We start from the raw sequence: 12,481 nt of genomic DNA, 5'->3' as shown, positions 1-12,481 counted from the left end.
ATCTCTTAACTTTTGACAGATGCATTGATTATGGCTGCTGGGCTGAAAGCTACTTTTGGCCTAGATGAAAATACTGGCATTATTTTGCTCGATGATCCCAAAGATAGGATTTTTTTTTTTTCTATTTGTTCTTTAGTAAGATCCGGTAATTGTTATTTCACTCAGTGAGTATTGAAACTTTAAACCGGTCTGAGGCCAGTACAACCCTTTGCTGTTGCCAGCTGTGCATGTTTCTATGGAAACTCAGTAGGGGCTAGCGGGATTACTGTTGTAAGGAGCACACCTGGCTTATTTGCATCCAATTTAAGTTGGGGAAATTTCACAAAAGAATGAAACGTCTGTAGACGTGTCAATGGACAGCCAGAAGGAGCTTGTCATTTGTAACCATCATATTGGTCTAAAGAGGAAGAGTGGGGTGGGTTTTCCTTACTCATTATAGTTCATGTTTCTGGAGGGCTTTGGTTGATATGCTAAAGTTTATATTTGTCTCATTGTGTTTTGTTTTTGTTTTGGGAATATCCTTTTAAATATTCTAATATATATCCGTAATTAAATATCTTTATGGTTTTAAAATTCTCTTAAAGAATTTAAAGTGCATGTAGATCAGACTCTTTTTCAAGAAAGAAGGAATTTAATTTCTTTCCAGTTACACATTGTAATCAAATGTCTTAGTTTTTGACCACAGTTGCAGAATTATGGCAGAATTTCTTGTTGATCTCTACTTTCAAGTGTTAGGAACTACTGTGAACCCCTTCTCTCACAAAAATAACTTTTTTTTTTTTTTTTAAAGAAGGCAATTGGAACTATTTATGTATTGGATTTTGTTTGCACCATTGAACTTAAGCCTTGTTTCAGAGTTTCATAAATGGTTAGGTCCATCACTGAATGTACAGAAAAAAATTATATGGACTAGTTACGTGAGCACAGAGTTACAGAGCACAGATACATACAATTTAGGTGCTTTTTACTAATAAGTTACACTACTCAGTTATACTGACTTATCCTAGTTGTACTAATTAGTTATGCTAATTCAGACATAGCTGCATGGTACAGGTGTGTGGCAAATGAGAGCGTCAAGTATTGACTCCTCTTCCTTGGTTAAGGCTGCTTGAACTTTCTTTCTTTTTTAAGATTTTATTTATTTATTTATTTGACAGGTCAGAAGTAGGCAGAGAGGCAGGCAGAGAGAGTGGGGGAAAGCAGGCTCCCTGCTGAGCAGAGAGCCTGTTGGGAGGCTTGATCCCAAGACCCTGGGATCATGACCTGAGCTGAAGTCAGAGCCTTAACGCACTGAGCCACCCAGGCGCCTCTGCTTGAACTTTCTACCGGTCTGAATTCTAAGGTTTTCTGGCAGAGTGTGGCGATCAGCGAGTGATGGTGAACTTCCATACTTGTGTGTGCCAAGTATTTCTTATTTTCTAGTGACAAAATTGTAATCCTGTACCGTTTTTTTTTTTTTTTCCAGAATATTTTGCAGTGATGGTCGTATACATTGATCTGTCACCTGGGAACATATGTGTGTGTGTATATATGTATACATATGTGTATGTATATATGGTGTGTGGATGTGTGTGTGTATAAAGCCAGTTGAAGTAGGTACTTGTAAATTTGGAAAAAGGTAACACTGGATTTGGGGATTTTTTTTTTTAGTGAAATATACTCTTTAAAGAAAAAAGTAGGCTATTTTATTCAGCTTTATGAGAGAGTAGCACCTTGTAATACATGTTCCAAGGATCTTCTAATTCACCTCCACGTTCTGAAGTCAGGGCAGGTACTACTATCCCCATCCGGTAGATGAGGAAGCAGCACAAGGGCAGGGCGCGCCTCCAGTCCCCTGTGCTCAGGCAGCGAACTACACCCTCACGGGTGGTCCAGTGTTCCCCACTGTGTATAATTGTTCGCCCTTAAAGTGTCAGGTTATTTTATGCAGTTGACTCAGTATTGCCTTTTTCTCTTTTTGTATTCATAGACTGGAAAAGTAAGAAGAGCTTTCCTGCCTTTTTAATTACCAAACTACTCTCAGTTTTCAATGAATCAATTCAAAGAAAGAATGCAGTCTTTCTATACCTGGTAAATATTTTCTGCTCATAAAAGCTATTAATTAAGTAGCCTCTGATAAATCCAGGTGTTTATGATGAGTGCCTTTAATTTTGTGGAATGACTATAAAAATGACTTACCATATTTATATATGATATTGGCTCTGAAATTTGTTTGATATTTATTGATGCGATGGAGTGATCCTTAGAATGCCTGTGACCTAGCCGGCGACAGAAAACAGTTTAGGATTGGCCTTAGTACTAGATTAGGCTGTGCTGGGTGGTTTCTTTTGTTTTGTTTTGTTTTTGTTTTGGGTACATAAATATACTAGGTTTTCTCTTTATTTGGATAATATAACATTAGCAGTAACCCCTATGTGGCAGTTTAATAGTATTTTGTAAATAATAGTTTTACAGAATTAATCTAGTAATCAGAATATTAAACCTACATTTTTTCATTTTACGGATGACCTAAGTGAAGATTAGCGAGATCAAGTAACTTGCTTAAGAAAGTTGAGCTAGCTGGTCTAGAGCTGAGGCCAAATTTTAGATCAGAGCCTACATATTTTGATTCCTACTCTAGTGCCTTTTCAAAATTCTTATCTTTTAAGTACCTTAAGTAAGAATTAACATGCCTAAGAGAGTAGACAAATCATAACAACATTTGATATGAGTCTAATGTATAACTTAAAATGTTAGTTTAGGAACAGAGAGGACAAAATGGATCTATATATATGTCACATAGAATACTTTATCTATATTAACAATGGTATTAACATTAATAAGCTACTAGGTACCATTAAAGCTTTTATTTTTTATTTTTTATTTATTTATTTATTTATTTATTTATTTTTTAAAGATTTTATTTATTTATTTTACAGAGAGAGATCACAGTAGGAGAGAGGAAGGGAAGCAGGCCCCCTGCTGAGCAGAGTGCCCGATGTGGGACTCGATCCCAGGACCCTGAGATCATGACCTGAGCCGAAGGCAGCGGCTTAACCCACTGAGCCACCCAGGCGCCCCCCATTAAAGCTTTTAGATACACTTTAAGCCTGAGGTGAACCCTTGGGCATATTTTGGACCTGTTTTTCAGAAAAGGAAACTGAGGCTTTCAAAGAGAGTGCTGTAGCTTAGGATGTTTAGAAAGTGGAGTTTAAAACCCAGTGCTCTCAGACTTAAAAGTGCATTACTAAGCTGTGAAGCCTGTTGATTTTTGGAATTAAAACTCAATCATAAATCCAATCTATCCCGTGTTAACTATTATTGATTATAGAATAATTTCCTCTCATAATTCAGCCATCCAAAACTCTGAGCCTTTTAGGGACATATTGAGGTAATGCAGAGAAACCATGTCTCCTCTGTAATGATTTTAACCATAAGAATCATATTAGCTCTTTTTATAATGTCGTTTAAATGTGTAGGTGTTACGCCTCTCTACAAAAGAAAGGTGTTTATAAAATATTTATATATTCTAAACATGTGCTTAAACTACACTAACTAGAGCAAGTTGAAAGGCATATTTCCTGTGATAGAACATTTGTCTCCGTGTTTTTACTTATTATAACCGATCAACAACGAACAGTTATTATTTTTCTCAAGTATTTTTCAGACAGACCTTTCAAAATTAGTTAAATGTTAATGAAAGAAATCAATGTTACAGCGAGGAGTATCATTTGAAAATTAATACATTTCAAGTGTTTGACTGGCTGGGGGATAAGTAAAAGCTTATTATCTGAAATGAAACAGTAATGATGAAAGTACAAAGAAAATGCCGTCTTCTTTATTAAAGTACCCAGCGTACCTGAGTTTGCCCAAACCAGGTGTATCTTTGCCATAAAACCTGACTTAGCCCCTGAGGCTCCCCTTTCCCCACAAATCTCCCATTTACCACCATCGCCTGGCCCAAGGAGGGTGGGCATGCTTAGAATGTAGGCGATGAGGTGCTAAAAATACACTTTATCAGCAGATCGTATGAGGGGACTGTTTTATTTCTGGTTGTGTGGAGAACTTACAGCAAAGAAATGTAATTTGTGTGCATTTTAACCTGTACCATTCGAAATAAGAAATGTAATTAGATTGCCTGGAATCTCTCAACTTGGGGCAGTCATATGTTAGGACTGGATGAAAGGTGAGATACACGGGCAGATTTTATTGTTGGTTTTGTTAAATCCTTTCTAACCGGAGCTTGCAAAGATGGTATGAAACTTACCGATACAGTGACGTTTTGAGAAGGTTCCGAAGTCGCTTACCTGCCTTCATGTGTCTTAGAGCCGCTCACCTCCGAGTAGAAGGGAAGGAGGTGAGGCGGGGCTGGGGGGGCGAGTGGGTCTTGAATCCCGACTCCGCTGGCATCTGCGAGGCACAGTTTTAGCAGAAGTGTGGAAGTACAGGAAGTAGAGCTGAGAGAAGTGCTGTGTACAGAATTAGGCGTCGCTTTTGTTCGGGCGATCATCTTGTTAATCCACCATATTCTTTCATCATTTGCTTTCGGCAGCACCAAGTGCTCCTGTTTCTAGTGCTCTGAGTCACAACCACCTGGGATTGCTTTCGGTGCTTATGCATCGGTGTTCTGGGGTTGGTTGGTTTGTTTGCTTTTGGTTTCAGTGGGAGGGTCAAGTTTTAAATTTTCAGAAAACTGTAGTTAACAGTACTTCCCTGTAATATTTAAAAATTTGCACAGAGGGTAGATCTTAGGTGAAGTGCTCTTGCTACACATGCAGGTTTTAATGAAGAAAAAGGAGGGGAGGAAACTTGGAGGTCATGGCCACGTTTATGGCCTTGTTTGTACTCTCAGAGGAGTATACTTGCCGCTGAACTTACCAAGCTGTATACATTAAATATATACAGCTTTTGTATGTCAAATATAACTCAATAAAGTGTATTTTCAAAAATGATTGCAAAGAAGAAAAATTACACTTCTTAAGTTATTTAAGGATTAAAGCATGAGGAAAAAAGCAGGAATCAGCCATGTCCAGGTAATTGTAACATTATTAAGACTCTGTTCTTACCATGTACAGCAAAGGTGATCTTGAGGCCTGTGGATTAAAAGTCAGTTAAAAAACACAGAAATGAAAAAAAAAAAAAAAGGAAAAAAACCCCAGAAATGTTCAAGAGTTTCACTTAAATTTTTTATTATAATAGAAGAAAAATCTTGACAGTGGTATTTATAAAATTTTCTAGCGCATAACAATACCATTATCATTTTTATAATTCTTGGTTATTTTCAAAATAACTTCTATTCTCATTTTAAATTTAAGAGCAAACGTGGGTGATAGCATAATCTTCATTTCTCAAATGAGGAAATTAAGGTTCAGCTGTTGCATTAAGTTTCTTAGGGGTGCCATAGCAAGGTACCACACACCAGGTGGCTTAAACAACAGAAATTTCTTACCTCATGGTTCTGGAAGCTAGAACTTCAAGATTGAGGTATTAGCAGGGTTGGTTCCTTTGGAAGGCTATGAGGGAGGATGTTTCATGTCTTCCTTCTTGTCTTGCCCCTGTTATGTATCTGTGTCCAAATTTTACCCAAGGATACCAGGACGATGGGCGTGGGGCCCACGCTTGACCTCCTCTTAACTTGATCATTTGCAGAGACCCTATTTCCAAGTTAGGTCACACTCTTCTTCTGGGGGACACAGTCCAACCCGTAACAGACAGTAAGTCTTTCAGTCAACATCTCTTAAGTAAGGAAGTTAGACATACCACATTGTCGTGCCGATAAAATAATAAGTTTTAAAGACATGTAAAAATAGATATATATAATATTTTTAAAATTTATTTGCCAATATTGCCTTTTGTCTGGGTAGATTTTATTTAAAACTATATGAGATTCTAAAATATTTAATAGAGGGACGCCTGGGTGGCTCAGTCGGTTAAGCAGCTGCCTTCAGCTCAGGTCATGCTGGCATCAAGCCCCGCTTCGGGCTCCCTGCTCAGCTGGCAGTCTGCTTCTCTCTCTCCCTCTGCCCTATTCATGCGCTCTCTCTCTTTCTTACTCTCTCTCAATTAAATAAAATCTTTAAACATAAATAAATAAGGTGGTAGTTAATAGAATTTGGGGTTGTGATAGGTTTCTGGCTCTTTTTTGGGTATGCGGTATGTTACCGGTTGTGGAAAGGTTGTTCAGTTCTCAGTGCTCGCATGGACTTTCACTCATGCAGTGTAGAGCCTCACAGTGTGGACTCCTCCATATCGTGAGATGTCCATCAGAATACCATTTAAATTGTTTCAAGTGCGCTCTGACCGTAGGTAATCTGTGCATTTCGTGATTCTGTAAGAACTGTGCTCCTGTCCGTGTTAATGTGCACCTTGCAATCTGAGATTTCTAGGGATGGGGATGACAGGGCTCCACTGGAATTATAATAAAACACTGGTAGTTTGTTGAGCTCTCCCCCCCTTTTTTCTTTTTTTTTCCTTTGCTATTGTTTTATTTTGATTTTAAAACACTCCCAGTACTTCAGTGAATAATCCTATAAATAAGGACATTCTGCTGCAGAGCCACAATACAGACATAAAATGCAGGAAATTAGCGTTATTACTTTACTGTCAACTAATCCATAGACCTGATTCGGATTTGCCAAGTTATCACAAAAATGCCTTCATAGTAAAAGTACCTACTGCAGGATTCTACACAGCATGTAATCATCCTATCTCTTTACTGTTCTTCAACCATATTCCTTAGTTTTTAATTGATTTTCAAGACTGTGACACTTTGGAAGAATATATTTTGTGGAATATCTTTGAATTTGTATATGTGGTTTTTGATTTTTTGTGGTTTTTTGAGTTTTTTAAAAAGATTTTATTTATTTGACAGAGATCACAAGTAGGCAGAGAGGCAGGCAGAGAAGGAGGGGGAATCAGGCTCTCTGCTGAGCAGAGAGCCCGATGTGGGGCTCGATCCCAGGACCCTAGGATCATGGCCTGAGCCGAAGGCTCACTGAGCCACCCAGGTGCCCCTTTAAAGATTTTATTTACTTGTCAAAGAGCACAAGCAGGGGGGTGGCAGGCAGAGGGAGAAGCAGGCTCCCCGCTGAGCAAGGAGCCTGATGCTGGGACTCAATCCCAGGACCCTGTGATCATGACCTGAGTCAAAGGCAGGTGCTTAATTGACTGAGTGACAGGCGTCCCTGAATTTGTGTTTATCTGATAGTTCCCCATAATAGATTCAGGTTCTACGTCTATGGCAGGAATATCACAGAAGTGATGTTGTGTTCTCACTTCCTCTTTTCTGGTAGTGTACAATTTTGATTTGTCCCTTGACTAAGTGACCTTAACTGATCGCTTGATTATGGTGATGCTTACCAGGCTTCTCAGTAAAGCTGCGTCTTCCCTTTGTAATTGCTTAATATTTTGTAGGAAAACAACATTTTCATCATCAAATTTTTGATATTAGATATTTCATTAGATAGAGCACTTTGACTGAATTTATATGATGATGGTAGTTTCCAAATTCTGACTTTCTATTATTCTTTCTGTATTTATTTGGAATTCTACAAGGAAAAAACCTTGAATTCCTATGAGTAATGGTTATAATTTTTTACAGACTTTTATTTATTCAATTGAGAGAGAATGTGAGCACGAGGGGGGTGGGCGTGGCGGAGGGGGCAAAGGGAGAAGCAGACTCCCTGCTCAGTGAGGAGTGTGACGTGGGGCTTGATTCCAGGACCCTGAGGTGACCTGAGCCAAAGTCAGACGCTTAATTGACTGATACTTAACTGACTGAGCCACGCACCCCAGTAGTGGTTACAATTTATTGTTTTTATTTATTTTGTCATATTGCCTGAAATTTAGTCAATAGAAGGTTCTTTTAAACTTGCTTTTGTGTCTTTTCTGCATATTCCCGTTATTCTTAGAGCAGTCCACTACTAATTTCTTCACCAAAACAGTAAAAAGAAAGAAAGGAAAAATAAAATGCAGAGTTTCAGCCTAGAAACAAAAAGCCTCCATAAAGATACAGAAAATATAAAGAACTAAATGAAAATTTTAGAACTGAAAAAAACAATAACTGAAACAAAAACTCAGTGGATGGCTCACAGCAGAATAGAGGGGACAGAATGAACTGGAACATAGAACAGTAGAAATTACCCAATTTGAACAAAAAGGAGAAAATAGAACAATACGTGAGCAGAGCCACAGGGACCTGTGGGACTGACAGAAAGACAGAAAGACCACAGAGGAGGAGAACGGAAAGGGGGGTGGTCTGAAAAATTCTCGTAGAAAGACTGGCTGAAAACTTCCCAAACTTATCAGAAGATACAAACCTATAGATTCTAGAGTCTGAGCAAGTTCTAAACAATATAAACCCAAAGTAGTAATAATAAAGTGTTGGTAAACTAAAGACAAAGGAAAGATCCTGAAAACAGTGAGAGAGAAATGATGCCTTTCCCTATGGAGAAAAACAATTCCAATGATAGTGGATTTCTCCTCAGAAACCATGGAAGCCAGGAGGCAGTGGCATCACATTTTTCAAGTATTGAGAAAGAACTAAAAATACCAACTTCTGTTTTTATCAAAAATATCCTTCAGGAGTGAACGGGAAATCAAGACATTCTTAGATGAAGGAAAACAAAGCATTCTTCTCTGGTAGACCTACCCTAAAAGAATGGCTAAATTAACAAAATATGTAGTTTTAAATCAACAGAATATACTTAGGACTTGTGTACCAAAGACTACAAATGCTGGTAGTAAATCAGTTTCTTTAACTTCAAGACTTCTTACATAGTTGCAAGAATGAAGCCTGAGGATATTGGTGAAGAAATTGACACATTAATCATTGGAACAGAAACAAAACCCAAAATAGGTTTACACAGGTATAAATGACTAATTTGTGACTAAGGTACGAAAACATTTGGAGCAAATAGAGGAAGGAAAATCTTTTTGACAAACAATTAAAAAAGAATTAAAAAAAAAAAAAACAACAACACCTTTACTGCTCACACTAGGAAGAAACATAGAAGGAAACCTGTAGAACAGAGTACTTGATGAATAGTTCTTAAACATGACCCCAGAGGGGCAACTGGCTGCTTCAGGCAGTACAGCATGCTGCTCTTGATGTTGGGGTTATAAGTTCAAACCCCATGTTGGGAGTAGAGATGACTTAAACATAAAAATCTTAAAAACAAAAACCCAAAACACATGACACCAGAAATACAGCCTACAAAAGGAAAAATTTGATAAATTAGACATTACCAAAATTAAAATATTTTGCTGTGTCCATTAAAAGGATGGAAAGGCAAGCTCCACAGTGGGAGAAAATATTTGCAAAGCACATATCTGATAAAAGGCTGTTATCTACAATATGTAAAGGGCTCACAAAACGCAGCCCTATGGAGGAAAAGGAACCCTCATACACTCTTGGTGGGAATGTAAGTTGGTGCAGCCACTGCAGAAACCAGTATGTATGTTCCTCAAAAATTAAAAATACAATTACCATATGAGCTAGTAATTCCATTACTGTGTATTTACCAAAGAAAACACTAATTCAACAAGATACATGAATCCCTATGTTTATTGCAGCATTATTGATAATAGCGAAGATGTGGAAGCAGTGCAAATGACCACTGATAATGGAGAAAGAAGTTGTGGTATATGTCCACACAAAGAAATATTACTCAGCCATAAAAAGGATGAGATCTTGCCACTTGTGAAAACACAGACAAACCTAGAAGGCATTATGCTAAGTGAGAGGAGTCAGACAGAGAAAGACAGATTCCATATGATTCCACTTACATGTGGAATCTAAGAACCAAATGAACAAAAAGCCGAATCAGACCTATAAATATAGGAAAAAACTAATGGTTGCAAGAGGGGAGGGGGTTGGGGGGAGTAGGCACAAATGGGGGCGGGGACTGAGAGATCTAGGCTTCCAGGTATGGGATGAACAAATCACAGGAAGAAAAGACAGCGTAGGGAATATAGTCATGGTATTGTAGTAGTGTTGGACGGTGACAGGTGGTAGCTACACTTGTGATGAGCATAGGTGACATATAAATTTGTTGAATCACTGTGTTACGTACCTGAAACTGATATAACATGTGTCAGCTGTACTTAGACCTCCACTCCCACACACAGTGAAACTCAGTTCTAGAAATCGAAACAGTCCTTTAGAAAAGGGAGATTTGGGGGATTTTTAGAAAAATCCAAAAGAATTGAATAGACATGTCGCTGAGGAGGATACACAAATAATAAGCATATGAAAATACGTTCTGTATTGCTACAATGAAAAGTAATAATATCAAATGCTGGTGTAGATTTGGAGAACCCGGATCTCTCATACATTGTGGAATCCTAAAATGGTACAGCCATTCTGGAAAATATTTGGAAATTTCTTCAAAAACTAAATATACACTTAACCATGTGACCCAGCAGTATCACTTCTGTGTATTTATCCCAGAGAAATAAAAATTTGTCCACATAAAAACATATACAGGAATGTGCTTTATATATTATAGATGAGAATCCTTTACCAGACAGGTCCTTTGCAAGCCTTTTCTCCCGTTGTGGAGCTTGTGACCCAGTGCACATCCCAAATATGAAAGTTTGTAGCATTGTTTTTGGTAATAACTCCAAACTGGGAATGACCGAAAGTCTTTTAATAGGTGAATGGTTAAACAGATTAGGGTACATCCATACTATGGAATATTCTGTTCTGCAGTAAAAAGGAATGAACTGTTGACACACAGGACAACTTGATTAGATCTTAAGGGTATTATGTTGAATAAAATATGCCAACCTGATCATATATGATGTGATTCCATTTTTATAATATTCTCAAGATGACAAAATTACAAAGGCGGATGGCAGATGATTGGTTGTCAAGGATTCAGAATAGCCAGAAGGGGAGGAATGAGTACAGCCATAAGAGGGTAGCAGGAGGGAATTCTTTGTGATGAAATGGTTCTCCTGGGGCGCCTGGGGGGCTCAGTGGGTTAAGCCTCTGCCTTCGGCTTAGTTCATGATCCCAGAGTCCTGGGATTGAGACCCATAGGGCTCTCTGCTCGGCAGGGAGCCTGCTTCTTCCTCTCTCTCTTTCAGCCCGCCTCTCTGCCTATGTGTGACCTCTGTCAAGTAAATAAATAAAATCTTTAAAAAAGAAGAAGAAGAAAAGAAAAGCAAAGAAAAAGAAATGGTTCTCCTCTATCGTGATTGCAGCGGTGGTGTTGTGGTCTACCTACACATGTGACAATAAGATGACAGAACTACACATACCCTTTTTTTTTTTTTTTTAAGATTTTATTTATTTATTTGACAGAGATCACAGTAGGCAGAGAGGCAGGCAGAGAGAGAGAGAAAGGTGGAAGCAGGTTCCCTGCTGAGCAGAGAGCCTGATGCGGGGCCCGATCCCAGGACCCTGGGATCATGACCTGAGCTGAAAGCAGAGGCTTTAACCCACTGAGCCACCCAGGCGCCCCTACACATACCCTTTATACCAATGTCATTTGCTTGGATTTGATAGCATATTGTAGGATGAACTATTTCAAGCAAAAAGAGATACTGTCATTTGTATATGGTTTTGGAGAAACAAACAGTCACCTGATGAGGAGGGCAATAAAGGAAGATCTGAGGTCGTAACCTTTGAACCTGTCTTTATATGTTAGGTGGGTAGACTTGATCATGAGTTCATCCCGGGAGGAAAGATCCTGTAGAGAGATCGGCAGTCCGTACATGTGTTTGGCTGACTGCTACTACACCGTTGACATTGTTAAAACGTATTAGTAACATCTGATTAGTCAGAAGAACATCTTCATTAGTTGAGTAGAGAAATGTGTTTTTAAATTTATATCTCACATAGACTCTGGGATACTTATTACCCATGTATCTTCACACAAATTTATGAAACCAAGAGTAAGAGACACACAGAGAGGACACCTCACCGATATCGTAGATGAAACCTAATAGTTCAAAGGGACGGCTGGGAATCATTAAGCAGCATGGGGTTTCAAATAAAACACAATAAATAAAAGCCTGTATTTCATGGATTTAAGAAATGGAATCAGAGAAGTCACATTGCAGTTGTTAGGAGAACTCTAATATTAGCCAGAGATGCCAAGACAGGCTGTAGGCCTGTGTTAAAGCCGGGTTGTCACCTGCTCTTCTCCTCTGTGGAATCTTCTTACTTGGTGGTCTTGTTTGGGGTGATTGTCCGGTTCTTCTGTCTGATCAGCTGGGAGCATTCTGTGTCTCAGCCTTGTGCCCCCACTTCCTGTCCCACTGCCCGGCCGCAGCGAGTCCGTATTTGTTGAATGTGCTCGTGCATGAAATCAGTGACTTTGCAAAACTCCATAAACTAGGAAAAAGAAAAGACATTTACAGCATCAAATCGGATGACAGGCTGAGCTGGACAGCAGTGCGACGGCGAACCTTCCGTAGAGCCGTGCGGAGTTCAGACTTCACAGCCAGAAATGCAGGATGGAATTCTACAGTGACGCGTCTACTAGGAGTCGCT

General features: G+C 38.8%; 1 protein-coding gene across 6 annotated transcripts in view; it reads left to right on the top strand.

Annotated features, from left to right (window-relative positions):
- Positions 1-12,481, top strand: part of POU2F1 (POU class 2 homeobox 1) — a 172,447-nt gene that overhangs the window by 80,705 nt on the left and 79,261 nt on the right. Inside the window, exon 1 of one of the 6 annotated variants that reach the window (XM_059147092.1) lies at positions 1,968-2,070. The exons of the other annotated variants lie outside the window; for them this stretch is intronic. The gene's annotated coding sequence lies outside the window, so the exon portion shown is untranslated. Of the gene's footprint in view, positions 1-1,967; positions 2,071-12,481 lie in introns of those variants that run through there. 6 annotated transcript variants of the gene reach the window in all.

Source organism: Mustela lutreola, chromosome 14, assembly GCF_030435805.1.
Source record: "Mustela lutreola isolate mMusLut2 chromosome 14, mMusLut2.pri, whole genome shotgun sequence".
In the NCBI taxonomy this organism is placed as follows: Eukaryota; Metazoa; Chordata; class Mammalia; order Carnivora; family Mustelidae; genus Mustela; species Mustela lutreola.
Note: the sequence above shows the minus strand (reverse complement) of the source record. Positions and strands in the feature narration are given on the sequence as shown.